This window comes from Aquarana catesbeiana, linkage group LG04 (genome assembly GCF_042186555.1).
Source record: "Aquarana catesbeiana isolate 2022-GZ linkage group LG04, ASM4218655v1, whole genome shotgun sequence".
Taxonomy (NCBI): Eukaryota; Metazoa; Chordata; class Amphibia; order Anura; family Ranidae; genus Aquarana; species Aquarana catesbeiana.
Genome location: NC_133327.1, coordinates 657,210,897 through 657,230,415, shown reverse-complemented (window position 1 = coordinate 657,230,415; position 19,519 = coordinate 657,210,897). Strand labels below are relative to the sequence as shown.

General features: G+C 46.1%; 2 pseudogenes; one reads left to right on the top strand and one right to left on the bottom strand.

Annotated features, from left to right (window-relative positions):
• Positions 1–13,877: 13,877 nt before the first annotated feature.
• Positions 13,878–14,050, top strand: LOC141142016 (small nucleolar RNA U3; annotated as a pseudogene).
• A 31-nt stretch (positions 14,051–14,081) lies between these two features.
• LOC141142018 (small nucleolar RNA U3) lies at positions 14,082–14,207 on the bottom strand (annotated as a pseudogene).
• Between the last annotated feature and the right edge of the window lie 5,312 nt (positions 14,208–19,519).

Below are 19,519 nucleotides of genomic sequence, written 5' to 3'. Positions count from 1 at the left end.
TTGATCTGCACCTCTTCTTCCCGCCCCTACCCCTCTGTGTCTGCCCACACTCCAATCCCCGGGGCTGTCCTTCAGAAAAAGTGGGGGCTGGAAATTTGAAGTCCAGCAGTCTCAGATACATCTAGATGAGAGGGGCTGACTGCCAAGGGGTGAGTGAGCTCACTGTCCATCCCTGTCTGTGACTGTAGTCTCCCCCCTTCTCTCTTCTGCCTCTGAGTGAGTACACTAAGGTAACTCAGGGTTCTCAGAGCACCCCTTACATCAGAGTTCCTCTTTAGACCAGAGGCCGCAGTTTTCTCCCTTAAATCAGAGTTCTCAGTGTTCCCCCTCTTTAAATCAAGGTTCCCAGAGCATCCCTTATGTTGGGGTCCCCAGAGTTCTCCCTTACATCAGAGTCTGCAGAGTCCCCCCTTATAGTGAAAGGGAACTCTGCGAGTTCAGATGTAAAAGGGGAACTCTGTGGACTCTGATGTAAAGGGGGGACTCTTGTTATTAACTTCATACAATTAGAAATTTTATTTATTAGCAAAATATATGGATAGTTTATACAAAAAAATAAAATATTGCTGTGTGCCGCTAAAGTGTTCGGGTTTGACTTGAAGAAAAGGTGGCAACCCTAACTGGGGCCCTCTCAGGACTGCTCACACTGGCAGTCCTATCTGGTGGAGAAGAGCTGTGAGTGTGGGCAAGAAGAGGAAGGAGCTGCATGGACTGGGCTGTGAGTGCGGGAACAGCAAGACAGAGAGGGGAGGAGAGGAGCTGGCTGCCCATTACCAGGCTACATATGTATGTATTCCTCTGATTCCTCTGTGTGTTGTGGTTGTGTCTAGTGTATTTATGCATGTTTGTGTGTATCTGAGTGCATGTATGTATCTCAGTATGTGTATATATGTGTGTGTGTGCATGTATATAACTGAGCATATGTACAGTATATATCTGAGTGTGTGTGCATATGTGTGTGTATACATTTATCTGTGTATATCTGAGTGTGTGTATATATTTATCTGACTGTACATATCTGTGTGTGTGTAAATATCTGAGTGTGTATATATGTGTGTATACATGTATCTGATTGTAAATATGTGTGTGTATACATGTATCTGATTGTATATATGTGTGTGTAACAGACATCCCAACCTGCAAAAACTAATTTCAGGGAGGTTTCAAACTAATTTCAGGGAGGTGATGCTTCGCGCCGTTGCCGACACCCCCCCCCCCCCCCCCCCAATAAAATGCAGCCTTACCAGTGCCAAATAAATGCAGCTACACCAGTGCCCATGAAATGCAGCCTGATCACACAGGGGCTGGGCTGGTGGTCCTGGGGTCTGGCTGCTGGAGCTGGGCTGCTGGTCCTGGGGTCTGGCTGCTGGGGCCTGGGGTCCGGATGCTGGAGCTGGGGTGCTGGTCCTGGGGTTTGGCTGCTGGTCCTGGAGCCTGGGGTCTGGCTGCAACGGGGCTGGTGAGGCATCCCAGCCAGAGAATTCAGTATAGACCACCCTCCCTCAGTGCAGACCCCCCTCCCGCAGTACAGACCCCCCTCCCGCAGTACAGACCCTCCTCCCGCAGTAAAGACCCCCCTCCCATAGTATAGACACCTCCCCCTCAGTACAGACCCCCCCCCTCCATCAGTATAGATCCCCCCAGTGCAGACCCCCCCTCCATCAGCATAAACCCTCCTAGCATATACACCCCCTCCATCAGTATAGACCCCCCAGTGCAAATCCCACTCCTTCAGCATAGACCCCCCTAAGTGCAGACCCCCCCCTCCATCAGCATAAACCCCCTCAGTGCAGACCCCCCTCTCCACTTGTGCTAGTAGTCCCCCCTCCCATAGCGCCCCCAGCATTTGTCCATGTACAAATATACAGTACACTGTTCAGACCTCAGAACAGCACAGGATATGCACAGCGGCGTGTTCCTCCATGGACTCCCTCATCCATCCTGTGTACAGTAGTGTGGGATGAGCTGCAGTGAAGAGGGCAGGAGGGGCGGGGTACCAATCTGAGCCGAGAGCCAGGGAGAGACACAGATCAGTGGGGTATGCGGATTGTGCAATGTCGCTGCCCACAGGTGTCACCCGAATGTGGCCTGCACCCCCCATAACAATGCCACTCACTGCCTCCGCCCACCCCACTCCTTCCCTGCTGAAAAAAAGTACCCGTGCCCATGCAGCAGCCAAAGCAGGCTAAGGACAGCAGTATTGGGTGTCCCCCCCCTGCCTCAGCTCACAGCACCTTACATCTGCCTGTCACTCAGCCACAGACCAAGCGGCCGTACTCCATTCGGGCTGCTCTGTCTGTCTGTGGCTGAGTGACAGGCACAGCCGGGAGATCGCCCTGCACTCGCGGGAGCCCAGGAGCCCGCTGCCAAATGCGGGAGGCTCCCGCGGCTCCGGGGAGACTTGAGATGTCGGTACATGTATCTGATTGTATATATCTGAGTGTGTATATACTGTATGTGTGTGTATACATGTATCTGATTGTATATATACTGTATGTGTGTGTATACATGTATCTGATTGTGTATATCTGAGTGTGTGCATATGTGTGTGAGCATGTACTGTATGTAATTGAGCATATGTATATATCTCAGTATCTGTATGCACTTGAGTGTGTGTGTGTGTGTGTGTTTGTGATTAACTAAAAATATATATCTGAGCATGTAATTTATTATCCTCCATTGATGTGAACATCTGATAATTCATATAATTAATTACTAATAATTTCATTATATACATATACATAAAATGTAAGCACCAACTGTGCAATAACCTTGTCCATTCATGTGAAAAAATATTAAAATTGATAAATTCTTCTTCCGTGCCTCACACCTAAAGAGAGCAGCTCCCCCATAATTTTGACCCCCCCAGATCAGAAAGTAATATAGCGCTTCAGCATCTATCCATGGGGCAACTACCACACTAAGCATCACACACAGTGCAAGCAGATCTCACAGATAAAAATCCATATAAGCACTTTAAAGCGGAGTTCCACCCAAAAGTGGATCTTCCGCTCATCGGATTCCTCCCCCCCTCCGGTGTCACATTTGGCACCTTTCAGGGGGGAGGGGGGTGCAGATACCTGTCTAAGACAGGTATCTGCACCCACCCACTTCCGGGAATAGACTCCCGCGGGAGTCACGCCCCCTCCCGCACTCCCCCGCTGTCTCCTGGGAAAGACACAGGTCCCAGGAGATAGCGGGGACCATTGAGAAAGCGCAGCGCGACTCGTGCATGCGCAGTAGGGAATCGGGAAGTGAAGCCGCAACGCTTCACTTCCTGATTCCCTCACTGAGAATGGCGGCTGCAGCACCCGAGGACCGAGGGACGGTTCAGTCTCGGGTGCCGACATCGCTGGACCCCGGGACAGGTGAGTGACCTTATTTTAAAAGTCAGCAGCTGCAGTATTTGCAGCTGCTGACATCTAAAAAAAATTTTTTCGCGGGACTCCCGCTTTAAGGAGAAACGGAACTCACAATAGTGAAATACTATCGAAATTTTATATTTAAAAAAAAAAAAAAGTAGCTGGCTGACATAAAAGCATACAGGCCGTCCCGTCTTTCCCATCCCTCAAAGTCTGTTGGTGTACATCTCACTACCCCGTCCACTCCCGCTCCAAGGTCTTTTACAATCCTATTGTCTATAACAGGGGTCTCAAAGTACCGGCCCACGCGCCATTTGCGGCCCGTGGACTGGTTAAAAATGGCCCGCAGGCAGGGCCGATCCAGGACGTCTTTTTTCACTGCACCACAGAGGGGGAGGCGCCGAAGAACTTTACCTCTCCATCTGCTCTGTCCTCTCCGCTGCACGCTGCTGCAGCCCAGAGAGAGAACAGAGCGGAGGAAGGATCCGCCCATCGCCCCGCCCACCTAGGCACCGACCTCAGAGCGGGAGATTGTGTTCTCTGGGTCCCCTGTCACTAGGCATGTGTGGAAGCCAGGAGGAGAGGACTCGGGAGGAGGATGATCCTGACTGCCAGGAGAGGTGAGTGAGCATCACACTGAGGCAAAGGCCTTAGTGGGGTGACTGGGGTAGAAATGTGTGCAGTGTGGGGGGGATTTTATGGAGTGTGGGGGGATTTGTGCAGTGTGGGGGGTAATGCTGGGGGTTAACAATGCGTTTGCTGACATCAGTGCTGGGTATAGTATATTATTGTTGGTCTAGTTTATTGTTGTTTGAAGTTTTGAAAGTTTACATGTGGCCCCAATGAGATATGAAAACTTGTCATGTGGCCCTCTGGCAATTTGCGTTTGAGACCCCTGATCTATAGTGTTACTGAAAAAAAAAAATGCCGTCTGCCAGTAAAGTGTTCAAGTTTGGCTTGAAGAAATGGTGGAAACCCTATACTGCTGATGAGAAAAGGTATTTAGCAGTTTATATTTACTAAAATAATTGCATTTCCATGTTCTGTGTACTGTGGGAGACCAGATATAGTGAATGCAGGGTCCTGGGTTTATTAACATTTTAAAGGGATAGTTCATCTTTACCACAAAACTACCTATGCAGATAAGAGGCATCTGTAGATAAAAACAATCTGAGCAGCTCTGACTAAAGATGAATGATACCCTTGCTATAGATGTAGGCATTTCCATACCTTATGAAGCCTGACTGGAATACTCCCAGGACGTTGCTAAGCGAGGCCTAGTCATCACTGCTCACCTCCATTATCACAGGAGTGAGCTCTCTGCACTCAGAGCTACTGCATCAGGGGAGCGAAAGAGTATGTGAGGGGGTTTGAATCAGAGAAAGAACTCACTCCTGTGATAATGGAGGTGAGCAGTGATGACTAGGCCTCGCTTAGCAACGTCCTGGGAGTATTCCACTCAGGCTTCATAAGATATGTAAATGGCCTACATCTATAGCAAGGGTATTATTTATCTTTAGTCAGAGCTGCACAGCTTGTTTTAACCACTTGCCGCCCGCCATATAGCAAAATGACGGTGGCAAAGTGGTTTCAATATCCTGACCGGACGTCATATGACGAGATCAGGATATTAAACCGCTGCGCGCCCCCGGGGGCGCGCATCGCACCGATCGTTGTTGCAGTGTGTCAGTCTGACACACCGCAACTCCGATCTAGGTAAAGAGTCCCTGACAGAGGCTCTTTACCACGTGATCACCTGTGCCCAATCACAGCTGATCACGATGTAAATAGGAAGGGCCAGTGATTGGCTTTTCCTCACTCACGTCTGACAGACGTGGTTAACCACTTCAAGACCAGGCCTTATTCTGGCACTTGTTGTTTACAGGTAAAAATCAGTATTTTTTGCTAGAAAATTAGTTAGAACCCCCCAAACATTATATCTTTTTTTTTAGCAGAGACCGTAGAGATTAAAACGGCGGTCGTTGCAATATTTTATGTCACAATGTATTTGCGCAGCGGTCTTCTAAACGTAATTTTTATTTGAAAAAATACACTTCAATCAATAAATAAAACAGTAAAGTTAGACAATTTTTTTTGTATAATGTGAAATATAATGTTATGCCGAGTAAATAAATACCTAACATGTCGTACTTTAAAATTGCGCACACTCATGGAATAGCGTCAAACGACGGTACTTAAAAAGCTCCATAGCCAACGCTTTAAACACCTTTACAGATTACCTGTTTAGGGTTGCAGAGGAGGTCTAGTGCTAGAATTATTGCTCTCACTCTAACGATTGTGGCGATACCTCACATGTGTGGTTTGAACACCGTTTACATATGTGGGCGCGACTTACGTATGCATTCACTTCTGCGCGTGAGCTTGAAGGGATGAGGCACTTTACATTTTTTTTTCTTATTTATTTTACTTTTTTATTTTTACATTTTTTTTTTTTTTTTGATCACTTTTATTCTTTGTACAAGGAATGTAAACATCCTTTCTAAGGCACCTTTCACATGGGCTGTCCGATAAGGTTCGCCTGTCAGATTTTCAGGTGGACCTGATCAGACGCTCCATTCACCTCTATGGAGCTGCGGATGTCAGCAGGGACATGTCCGCTGACACCCGCCGCTATTCGATCCTCTCTGCCAAAACAAGGTGGATGGTGGTCCTATTTTCCATCCATCTGGTGGATCAGATCAGATGGGATCAGATGAAAACGGACAAGCGGTCAGTTTTCCTCCGATCTCCCCATAGAGGAGAGCGCGACTCTGTTCATCTCCACTCTGATCAGTAAGTGGAGACAGACCTGTCATCCGCCTGCTCAGCGGGGATCAGCAGAGTGGTTATCGTCATTTCTCTATTCACGCTAACAGAGGGGGTCTGCGCTGATAATCAGTGCAGTCCCCTCAGCGATGCCTGCCAGTGCCCACCAGTGATGCCTACTTGTGTCCACCAGTGATGCCTACTAGTGGTGCCAATCAGTGCCCATCAGTGATGTCTATCAGTGCCCATCAGTGCCACCTATCAGTGCCCATAAAGGCTTTCCATCAGTGCTGCTTATCAGTGCTGCCTATCAGTGCCCATCAATTTTGCATATCAGTGCCTCCTCATCAGTGCCCATCAGTGCCACCTCATCAATGCCGCCTCATCAGTACCTGTCAGTGCATCCTCATTAGCGCACATCAGTGAAGGAGAAAAATTACTTATTTACAACATTTTGTAACAGAAACTAAGAAAAACTCTTTTTTTCAAAATTTTTGGTCTTTTTTTATTTGTTTAGCAAAAAACAAAAATCTCAGTGGTGATTAACCACTTCTGCCCCGGAAGATTTATCCCCTTAACCCCCCTGGCGGTATTCCCGAGTGTGGCTCGGGGTTAAATTTCAGTACCATTAGCGGTAACCCAGAGCCACACTCGGGGTTGCATTGCAGAATCCTGGTCCAGGTTACTTACCTTGTCACCGGGATCCTGCGATGTCCCCCCCGCTGTGTCCTCCGCCAGATCATCCGCCCGATGCCCTGTGTTTCGGGCTCCGTTCCCTGTGAGGGTCATGACGCATTGGGGGCAGAGCCCGGCGGCAAATTCAAAAAGTACATAAAACATAACACACACAGTACACTGTAATCTTACAGATTACATTACTGTATCAAAACATTTCACCTCCCTTTTGTACCTAGTGCTTTGTCCAGTGCCCTGCATGCACCTATTATATATACTGTTCTTTCTGCCTGGAAACTTGAGATTGTCCATAGCAACCAAAAAGTGTCCCTTTTCATCAAAAGAGGTTTTAGATCAGCTAGAAAACAGCAACAGCAAATTAGAACACTTGCAGAATTGAGCGATAGTGAATCGTGGGAAAATTCATTTTAATATTATTATTTTTTATAATTATTATATTATAATTTATGATTTCGTGCTTCAAACTTCATCATACCCGGGATATCTACTAGACTCTTGTTTGGACAGATTTAAGTGAGTTATTCCTAAGAATTACAGGCCTACAATATAAAATGCTAAATTTTTATGCAAAACAATGTACCGCTTTGAGATTCAAAAATCTGACATAATCATACCACCAGGGAGGCTACTGACCAGGCCATTTTTTGCGATTCGGCACTGCGCTGCTTTAACTGACAATTGCGCGGTCGTGCGACACAGCACCCAAACAAAATTGACTGCGACATTGCAGAGGTGTTTCTAACTGTGGGGGGGAGGGGACTGACTGGGAGTACAGAGAGATCGCTGATCCTAATCACTAGGAACAGACGATCACTCTGTACTCCCCTGACAGAACGTGGATCTGTTTGCCTACATTGACAGATCCCCGTTCTGGCTTATGATTTTTACATTTTTTTGAATTTGCCGCCAGGCTCCGCCCCGTGCGTCACGACGCTCGCAGGAAATGAAGCCTGGCACAGAGAGGCATCGGGCGGAGGACACAGCCCACAGACAGCGCAGGGGGACATCGCAGGATCCTGGGGACAAGGTAAGTAACACAGCACCAGGATCCTGAGATGCAATCCAGAGTGTGGCTCGGGGTTACCGCTAATGGTGCTGAAATTTAACCCCGAGCCACACTCGGGAATACCGCCAGGGAGGTTAAAGGGCCTGGCGCGAGATTGAGCCGACCTTCCGCAATATAATGACGGCAGCTGGTCATCAAGCGGTTAAATACCACCAAAATAAAGCTCTATCTGTCTTAAAAAAAATGATAGTATGGGTATAGCATTGCATGACCGCGTAATTGTCATTCAAAGTGCGACAGCGCTGAAAGCTGAGAAATGGCCTGGGCAGGCAAGGGGTGTAAGGGCCCGGTACTGAAGTAGGTAAAATGCCTCTTTATACCATTCCGTTTGGTAAACATACCTTCTATTTAGCACATATGAAGGTACATCTTTCATTGTAACACATCCCTTTATAATTAAAAAAAAAAAAGTTAAAACGAATTAAAAAACAATGTATCCCTTAGGCCTGGTTCACACCTATGCATTTTTAGTGCTTTTTGCATTTTGCAGATTTGCACTACAGTCCATTTAACATGGTTTCCTATGGAACACGTTCTGTAGTGCAAATCTGCAAAATGCAAAAAGCATACCTCCCAACAATTTGAGATCGGAATAAGGGACACCTACTAGCAAATGTATGTAGGCATAGCACACGCCCTATGTCACGCCCCTTAAAAGGGACTTAACCAAAAAAAAAGGTTAATTAACCGCTTGCCGACCAGCCGCCGTCTTTATACGGCGGCAGGTCAGCACGATTCCTGCTTGTAGCTATACGTCGGCTCGTGGGATTGGGTTGGCCGGCTGCTTGCTGCAGGGATGCCGATGCTCGTGGCCGACATGCGCGATTGCGGGCACGAGAGGCAGAACAGGGACGTAAACACACAAATCCCTGTTCTGTGAGGAGTGACAGATCGTGAGTTCCTAATAGCTACCCTGTTTCCCCGAAAATAAGACCTAGCGTGATTGGCGGTGATGGCTGCTTTATAAGCCCTACCCCCCAAATAAGCCCTAGTCAAAGTCCTTGTAGGTCTTATTTTCAGGGTAGGGCTTATTTTCGGGGAAACAGAGTAGGGCTTATTTGGGGGGTAGGGCTTATATTGCAGCCATCACCGACAATCACGCTAGGTCTTATTTTAGGGGAAACAGGGTAGGAACCACGATCTGTCATTTCCTCTAGGTCAGTCCCCTCCCCCTACAGTTAGAAACACTCCCAGGGAACACAGTTAACCCCTTAATCGCCCCCTAGTGTTAACCCCTTCCCTGCCAGTGACATTTTTACAGTAATCAGTGCATTTTTTTAGCACTGATCGCTGTATAAATACCAATGGTCCCAAAAATGTGTCAAAAGTGTCCGATGTGTCCGCCATAATGTTGCAGTCACAATAAAAATCGCAGATCGCCGCCATTACTAGTAAAAAAAAAAAAATTAATAAAAAATGCTATAAATCTATCCCCTATTTTGTAGACGCTATAACTTTTGCACAAACCAATCAATATACGCTTATTGCTTTTTTCTTTACCAAAAATATGTAGAAGAATACATATCGGCCTAAACTGAGAAAAAATTTGCTTTTTTAAAAAAAAAAATGGGGATATTTTGTAATAGCAAAATGTACAACATATTGTGTTTTTTCAAAATTGTCGCTCTTTTCGTGTTTATAGCGCAAAAAATAAAAACAGCAGAGGTAAACAAATACCACCAAAAAGAAAGCTCTATTTGTGGGAAAAAAAGGACATCAGTTTTGTTTGGGTACATCGTCGCATGACCGCGCAATTGTCAGTTAAAGCGACGCAGTGCCGAATCGCAAAAAATGGCCTGGTCATTCAGCAGCCAAATCTTCCGGGGCTGAAGTGGTTAAATCCACAAGTGCTTTTTTTTACCACTAATATTCCTTTATATTGGCTTTTAAAATTGACAAATGCAGCAATTTATAGATTGGATGAAAGGTTTAGCACTGGGAAACACGCTTTGAAAGATAAAAAGTGCATTGTATATACAACTATATAGATCAGACCAAAATGAGGGACAAATGAGGAGGAAAGAGGGACAGAGGGACAATGCTCCAAATCAGGGTTGCCACCTTTTCTTCAAGCCAAACCCGAACACTAAAGCCCCTTTCACACAGGCTTTCTGATCAGGTCCTACTGGAAGAACTGAGTTTTTCAGTCAGACCTGATCGGAGCCTCCATTCACTTCTATGGAGTGGCGGATGTTAGCGGTGACATGTCCACTGACACCCGCCTCTATGCGATCCGATTCTGTTCATGAAATCCAGACAGATGGTGACTCTATTTTCCATCCGTCTGGCGGATCGGATCGGATGAAAATTGGGAGCAGGGCTCTGACAGGTCCGTCTCAGCACAGTGAGCGGAGACAGACCTGTCATCTGCCTGCTCAGCGGATCGATCCCCCTGCTAAGCAAAGTGGAGTCCGCCGGCAGGATCGCCTGTGTGAAGGAGCCCACTAGCGTATGGCACTGCGCTTGCTTAACTCGATCCATTCAACTGAATGGGGCTGTGTAGTAACTGTGTGCAATGCACATGGCTACAGCACAGTGACATGGGATTTTAGGGGTTAAAAACGGGTGGTGAGGAGAAAACATAACGCTTCTTCACCACCTGTCAAATGCTTTTTAAAAAATGATCCACAGTGGTTTACTCTTTAGAGTGCTTTGCGACTTTGTTTACACTTATGGTTGGGGGACAGTAAAAAATAGAGGTTGAGCTGTGTTTTTACTCCTACCTAACTGTTCCTCTTATGCTGCAAAGGCAGCAGAGGGGGAATGTGCATAGCCAAAATGCTTTGCATCAGTGTGGCAAAAATTGTCTGCACTGTTGGGTTCAGCGAGAAGTAATGCCTGCTGAATGTGGCTCATCCAAGTGAATGGGGGTTTCCCACATCCGTGTGCAATGCATTCAGTTGCAGGGTGCTGCTGTGGGGTTTAAACAGGTGGTGAGGAGGTGATATAACACCTCCTCACTGCCTGTCAAATTTGCTCTGAAGAGAAATCCAGACATGGATCGCTCTTCAGAGGGCACCACATTTGTAAACAAGCCCTGAGCATGGGTTCACACATATGCGATGTGGGAACCAACGCAATTCCAGCGCCAGTTACCGCATCGCATCTCTCCTGCAGGCAGTTCACGCTGCCCTCTGCGAACCTCTGTGGGTGTCATTATAATGTTAAAGAGGAGTTCCCATTTTAAAAACAAAATTAAAAGTCAGCAGCTACAAATACTGCAGCTGCTGACTTTTAATAATCGGACACTTACCTGTCCCAGGGTCCAGCGATGCCGGGGATAGAAGCTCCGCTCGTCTCCCCCTCCGTTCGGCGGCGCCGGCATTGCAACTGTGGGCACCGGCTGTGGCTTCACAGCCGGGCACCCACTGCGCATGCGCGAGTGGCGCCGTGCGCCGTGATTGCCGCTCAGTCATCTGGGACCTGTAATGTGTCCCAGATGATTGACAAGGAGGAGGGAGCAGAGCTGAGCCCTTCCTGCGCCCAGGGGAAGTGATGTCACCAGCCCAGGCACTGAAGGAGGCAGACTACGAGGGACCCCCTAGCAACAGCCATTTAGAGGTGAGTAAAAAAAAAATTTTTTTTTAATTTTTTTTAAAAATTTTTTTAGGAACATTCATGCTTTTTTTTTTTTTTTCGGTGGAACAACCACTTTAATGACACCCCCATATTGGTTCACAGCTTGCAGTGCGAACTGTGAACTCGCACAGGAATCAGATCACATGAGTGAGAACACCCATGCGATCTGATTCCAGTGTAAAGGAAAAAAGTCTCTCTCTTTTTGTAAACCTAATGCGAGTTCAGCCATACAACTGTATACAACTGTATGGCTGAACTCGCATTGCACAGACATCACATGTGATCAGCACAGCAGTGCGGGTGCGAATCACATGCAATGTCTGTGTTTGCACAAGTGTGAACCCAGGCTAAGGCTGTTCAGCCATGCCAATATATTCTGTGGAGTAACCTCTTGTCTGCAGCAATTCCAAAAAACTTCTGCTCAGCTGGGGGCCAGGGAAAGGAACACTATTTATCCCCCCCCCGGCTCAAGTGCTTAGCTTCTGTGGTGATCCAGACTGTGGCTCTGCACTCCATCTGCTTTGCTGGTGAAGGAATTGAGTAGTTAAAGCGGAGCTCCACCCAAAAATGGAACTTCCGCTTTTCAGGATCCTCCCCCCCTCCGGTGTCACATTTGGCACCTTTCAGGGGGGGGGGGGGGAGCAGATACCTGTCTAATCCAGGTATTTGCTTCCACTTCGGGGCATAGACAGCCGCAGTATCCGCAGATATCTACACCATGTCTGGCCTCTCCTCCGACCCCCCCACTGTTTTCTGGGAGACACACAGGTCCCAGTAGACAGCAGGGACCAGTGGGATCTTGCAGCGTGACTCGCGCATGCGCAGTATTTAACCAGGCTGTGAAGCCACAAGGCTTCACTTCCTGATTCCCTTACCGAAGATGGCGGCACCTCCACCCGAGAGCCAGATTGGCTTCGGGTGCCTACATCGCGGGCGCCCTGGACAGGTAAGTGTCCATATTTTAAAAGTCAGCAGCTGCAGTATTTGTAGCTGCTGATTTTTTTTGGCGGAACTCCGCTTTAATGTTATCAGGAGTAAAGCCCCGTACACACGATCGGACCTTCCGACGGGAAATGTTGGATGTCAGGCTGTTGGCCGAAAATCCGGCCATGTTGATTTTCCGCCAACAAATGTTGGCTAGCATGTCTTCAAATTTTCCGCCAACAAATGTGTGTTGTCGGATTTTCTGATCGTGTGTACACAAGTCCTCCGGACAAAAGTCCAAAGTACAAACACGCATGCTCAGAAGCAGAAGGGGTCGGTCTTGTAAACTAGCGCTCGTAATGGAGAATTAACATTTGTGACGTGGAAAATTATGAGATCTCCAAATGCAGCGCACAATTCTCTTCTTCTTTAATGGGATAATAATGAAGCTGCTTTGCTGGTGATACTGATGGAGTTATGGCAAACAAATTTTCAAATGCTTTTTTTTCTAGTGATATCAAGAATAATATTATATCTGCCTACTCCCAAACTGTCATTTGAAGTAAAACACATAGCCAAGTATTATTCTCCACAATTTTTTTATTGTGCATTAAAAAAAAAAAAATAGACATGCTATCTGCCAATAGAACTTAACCAAAAACTGCATTCTATACATCCAAAAATATATAAAATATACCAAATGAAATCATTATTCAACCAAAAAAATAATGTCAAAGCAATAACTCCAAGGCCAATAATAAATAACGCGTTATCTCCTCTGATTCTGCAACATGTCTGGTTGACGAACGGCCATTCAGAAACGAACTGAAAAGCAGAAAATTAAAAGCGCGAAAAGAAAAGCGCAAATCAACACTCACCAAACTTCTACTAACATGAAATTATCAGAAGGAGCCCAAAGGGTGGCGCAAAAGAGCTGAAAAACCACGTAGTACGTCTAGTACGTAATTGTTGGTCAACATTTGTGTGACCGTGTGTATGCAAGACAAGTTTGAGACAACGCCCTTCGGACACAATTCCACGGTTTTGTTGTCGGAAAGTCCGATCGTGTGTACGAGGCATAAGTTCTTATCTTTATTCAGCAGTTCCGACCATCTAACCTGAGTATACAAATCGAATTTGTTGCGCTATCACGAAAATAGTAAATATGAGCAGCTAGCACAATATTGTTGGGTGCAATAAAAAATATGTGGGGTATAGGTGTAGCGCTATAGATAAATCATATTCAAAAAGTCCATGTGTTGAACCATAAAAAATCTCCAGTTTTTAGTCAATCTGAATCAGTTCATAATAAATCTCTGTAGACGTAAAAGGAGAAAGAGCCCATCACCATCACCCAAACACACTGACCCTTACCGTCAAGCAAGTGGGTTAAATATCATAGCATTATTAAATGGTGTCCACGAAGAAATGCCTCTCATTGCCCAGAGCTCCTGACTCCATTGATAAACTCAGAATTGCGGTAAATGCTGTTAGCCAGAATAGTTATGCCAAAAAGGTACAGAATTACGATGAGGAGCTGTTGTGGTTTTTCCTGAGTGCAAAGTTAGAAGCGTTGCTTTGTGGTAGTGCTAGTAGCTGTTGATGACCGTTCCTCTTCTCTCTTGTAGAGAGGTCGGAGAGAATGACCACAAGCCATTTCCCAGGCAGCAGTAGGAAATGGGAAATGGCTTGTGGTCATTCTCTCCGACCTCTCTACAAGAGAGAAGAGGAACGGTCATCAACAGCTACTAGCACTACCACAAAGCAACGCTTCTAACTTTGCACTCAGGAACAACCACAACAGCTCCTCATCGTAATTCTGTACCTTTTTGGCATAACCATTCTGGCTAACAGCATTTACCGCAATTCTGAGTTTATCAATGGAGTCAGGAGCTCTGGGCAATGAGAGGCATTTCTTCGTGGACACCATCTAATAATGCTATAATGTTTAACCCACCTGCTGACGGTAATGCCGCGTACACACGACCGGACTTTACGGCAGACTTTGTCCGGCGTACTTTTCGACGTACTTTACGATGGACTTTCCGAATGAACCGACTTGCCTACACACAATCAACCAAAGTCCGACAGATTCGTACATGATGACGTACACCGGACTAAAACAAGGAAGTTGATAGCCAGTAGCTAATAGCTGCCCTAGCGTCGGTTTTTTGTCCGTCAGACTAGCATACAGACGAGCGGATTTTTCGACCGGACTCAAGTCCGTCGGACAGATTTGAAACATGTTTCAAATCTAAGTCCTTCAAACTTTTAAGAAAACAAAGTCCGCTGGAGCCCACACACGATCGAATTGTCCGACGAAATCAGGTACGCCGGACCAAGTATGTTGTAAAGTCCAATCGTGTGTACGCGGCATTAGGGTCGTTGTGTTTGGGTGATGGTGATGGGCTCTTTCTCCCTTTACGTCTACAGAGATTTATTATGAACTGATTCAGATTGCCTAAAACCTGGAGATTTTTTATGGTTCAACACATGGACTTTTTGAATATGATTTATCTATAGCGCTATACCAATCTAATCTGAGTCCCGAGGTCCACTTCTATACAGATCCACCGGACATTTTAGTTACAGGGAACTGCGGAATAAAGATTACTCCGCCTGAGCCCGAAAATCATCAAATAGTCCCGACGAAGTAATCTTTGTGCTGCAGTTCCCCGTAATTACATTGTCTGGTGGATCTGTATAGAAGTTGACTTCGGACTCAGATTAGATTGTCGGAACTGCTGAAAAAAGATAAGAACTTACTCCTGATAACATTAACTACTCATGTTCCTCCACCAGCTGAGCAGATGGAGCACAGAGCCACAGTGCAGTCTGAATCACGTGTCCATGATTCAAAACCCGTACTGTCCGGGTGAATCCCAGACAGGTGGCAAGCCTACTCCAAATCGGGGACAGTCCCTCGAAATCAGGGACAGTTGGGAGCTATGCAAAAAGCACTATAAGTGCATAGGTGTGAACCAGGCCTTAAAGTGATTTTAAAGTCTGGTTTGTTTCTTTTTTAGTTAAAAATAACAAACATGTTATACTTACCTGCTCTGTGTAGTGGTTTTGCACAGAGCAGCCCACATCCTCCTCTTCTCGGGTCCCTCTTGGGCGCTCCTGGCCCCTCCCTCCTGTTATGTTCCCCCCACAGCTAGCAGCTTGTCATGCGAGCCGAGCTGCTGCTCTGTGTGTCCATTCAGACATGGAGCCATGGCCCGGCCCCGTCCCCTTTCTCTCCTCATTGGCTGACTGACCTTGATTGAAAGCAGCGGGAGCCAATGGTGCCGCGCCGCTGTCTCAGCCAATGAGGAGGGGAGTCCCGGGCAGCCGAGACACTCCTGCAACATTGCTGGATCTAGATGGGCTCATTTAAGTATGAGGGGGGCTGCTGTACACAGAAGGCTTTTTATCTTAATGCATATAATGCACGGAGATAGAAAAAAAAAACTATCTTTACAACCCCTTTAAAGTCTATAGTACTGTAGACATTGCAATGACGAATTAGATCTCACAAAGCCTTTTAAGTCAGACTAGAAAAACAACAGCACCTCACAGTGGCAGAATAAGATATTACATGTACCCATTCATAATGCTGATACTAATATTTTAATGTTGACACCAATATTGTCATGAAAATTGGAACAGCATTAGTCTGAATATAAAGAATGACTAGCCAAAAAATAAAAAGGGGCAGAGCAATGCCTGCACATTATGTCAGGTTCTTTGAGTTGAACTAAAGTCTGTTATACCTATCTTCCCTCTGGTGATGCAACTTCAGCTATCTCCGTCGCCTGAGCTGACATCTTCTTCTGCGTTTGGCAACCTCTGCCATCTCAATTGGCTGGTTTGGGATGATGTACAGTTGTGTTAAAATTAATAGCAGTGTGTTTGAAAAAGTGAGTAAAGCTTAAAATCCTTATAATAGCGTTTATTTCCATACAAGCAAATGCATCGGGAACACTGCATTAAAGTGAAAAACCTTCTTTGCTGCAGCTGCCCCTCCCCCATTTCCTTACCTGAGCCCATCCAATCCATGTGCACAGCCGCTGTCTTTGTGAGGTCAGGCACTGATGTGGACGAGAAGGCCTGGCTCACAGCCTCTACTCTAATTTATCCCAAAAGAATTCTATTGGGTTGTGGTCAGGACTCTGTGCAGGCTAGTCAAGTTCCTCCACCCCAAACTCGCTCATCCATGTCTTTATGGACCTTGCTTTGTGCACTGGTCCAAATAATTTGGTGGAGGGGGGATTATGGTGTGGGGTTGTTTTTCAGGGGTTGGGCTTGGCCCCTTAGTTCCAGTGAAGGGAACTCTTAAAGCGTCAGCATAACAAGACATTTTGGACAAATTCATGCTCCCAACTTTGTGGGAACAGTTTGGGGATGACCCCTTCCTGTTCCAACATGACTGCACACCAGTGCACAAAGCAAGGTTTTTGTTTGACAGCACGGCTATTCATATACAAGCCGTGTCTCAGCGGGAGATCCTGCTCTGTGTCATCCGGCCACACGATCCTCACAATTCCTCCCTGGTGCATTGCTGGGCATGAATGACTGATGAGGCTGCACTTATGGGCAATGATGAGGCTGCACTTATGGGCAATGAGAGGCTGCATGATACGCTGCACTGGTGGGCAATGGTATGCTGCACTGATGGGGCTGCACTGATTGGCTGCACTGATGGGCATTGATTGGCTGCACTGATGGGCACTGATCAGCTGCACTGATGGGTACTGATATGCTTTATGTTAACATTGTAAAGTTGTTGTTGGACAGTTAATATTTATTTTTGGAACTTAATTCTGCAAAAAACATTTAACAGTGTAATTTCATGAGATAATTTACAAGCGCGTGTTTAGAGGCAGATTTAAGAGCGGAGCAGGGTAGGGGTGGGGTGGGGCAACTGGTGACGAGTAACTCTTAGGCCCCTTTCACACGAGGCTTCCATGGAGTCCGCCTCTGTCCGCCGGCTCAGCGGGAGATCTCTCCGCTGATCTCCGCTGAGCCGGCGGATGACAGGTCCTTCTCTGCTCACTGAGCGGGGAGTAGCTTGTCAGGCGCCGCTGCTGCCTATGGAGGGATCGAATGAAAATGGACAGCATGTCCGTTTTCATCAGATCTCACCCGATCCGATGCGCCAGTGACGGATCAGGACGTAGGGCCATCTGTCTGCTTTCAGCGGATCGGACTGGGTCAGATGTCAGCGGACATGTCTCCGCTGACATCTGTCGCTCCATAGGCTAACATGGAGCGCCCGTTCAGGTCCACCGTCAAAACTGACAGGCGGACCTGAACTGTTCGATCATGTGAAAGGGGCCTTAAAGTGGAGTTCCACCCACTTTTACAACTCTTCAGCATCCCTCACTAAACTGTGCACTGTAAACAAATTGGATATTTTTAAATTTTTTTTCTCAGTACCTACTGTATATCTTCTGTATTCATTTTTCACTTCCTCCTCCCTGGCCGCGGCCCATCGCATCATTTCCTGTTTGCAATGCTTGCTGGGAAGGGGTGGCAACTTCCTCTGAAACTGCAGTTGCTATGGAAACCTGACCTGAAACCTATTACACTGCTTGTGCTGCACTGAGCATGTGCGAGATCTGCGAGGATGAGATCCAGGAAGAAATACAGTCTGGCTTCAGATGCCCACACTTAAGATGGCCACGGCCTGCTGTAAGTTTATAAAATAACAAACTACTGCTATAAACTAACAAAACAGACCTTAGTTTACAGACTAACTTTACTAGAATACATTAAGCTTGTGTATTATAGGGGTATTTTTATTTAAAAAGTATCATTTCGGCCGGAACACCACTTTAAGGCCTGGCTAGCGACTCAGGACTTGAAATTTTGAGCCCTGATATAGTGTATATAACTCACCAGGTGCTAAGGGGGTGTGACCACATGTTATCACTACAGAATCTGAATGCCCCCTCTGCACACCAATATGCACCCTTTCTATCAAACTTTGCAGAAATAGAGGGATTTTTAGTTCACATGTATCACAATACATGTTTAAGCCGGCCAACTGCGTCAAAGTAATCCCTCTCTGGCCAGTCATGTCTTGGTAGGGGGGCTCAGTATATAGTCTGCCTGGGGAGATGGTCATGGAAAGAAGTTCAAGGACCAAGACATTAAAAGATGGTACTTAGGGAGGGGGCGGTTAAGTGCCACTGATCACCAATAATTGTGGCATTAGTCATGTGGGGGAGTTACCAATTGGCAACCGCCTAACTGGTAATGTAGTCATTACTTTGAAGTTAAATACCACTGTAATGGCAGCAGCTAGCTGTCACAACCCTGGTATTGCTTTTTCCCTTAGGTGGATGGCTTTCGGGTAAAAGTGTTCCCAGTAGCAGATTTTCCTCAAGATTACTTTTATAGGCGGCGGGAGAGGCAACCCCCCCCCCCCCGCCGCTGCTTCCCGGTCAATTCTGAGCTTACCAGAGCTGTCAGAAAGCTTGGAACCGATCTGATGCGGCCAATGGCTAGGCAGAAAGCCAAGTGCGAGCAACATAGCCCCCACTCGGCTCTATGCCCTTGGAGGACCAGAGCAACCTCTGACGTCACTTTTGGTCCTTCGGCAGATCGACTGGATTTTTTTTTTCTTAAAGTCAAAATTAAATTTTCTTTTTTTTTTTTAATGGTAAATGTGAGATCTGAGGTCTTTTTGACCCCAGATCTCTCAATAAAGAGGACCTGTCATGCTTATTTCTATTACAAGGGATGTTTACATTCCTTGTAATAAGAATAAAAGTGATTAAAAAAAAAAATCAAAAATAAAGGGGCAGTGTAAAAAAAAAAAAGGAAAGTAAATAAGAAAAAAAAATTCAACAATATCTTTCACAATACACAAAAAAATGGGCTAACGTTACTGTTGTTTTTTTTTTTTTCAAAAAATTGCGTTTGAAAGACCACTTCGCAAATACAGTGTGACATAAAATATTTCAATGGCCGCCATTTTATTCTCTAGGGTCTCTGCCAAAGAATATGTACCGTATATAATGTTTGGGGGTTCTAAGTAATTTTCTAGAAAAAAATACTGATTTTTACATGTAAACAAGAAATGTCAGAAAAAGGCCTGGTCTTAAAGTGGTTATTAAAAAAGGCCCCTGTGGAATTC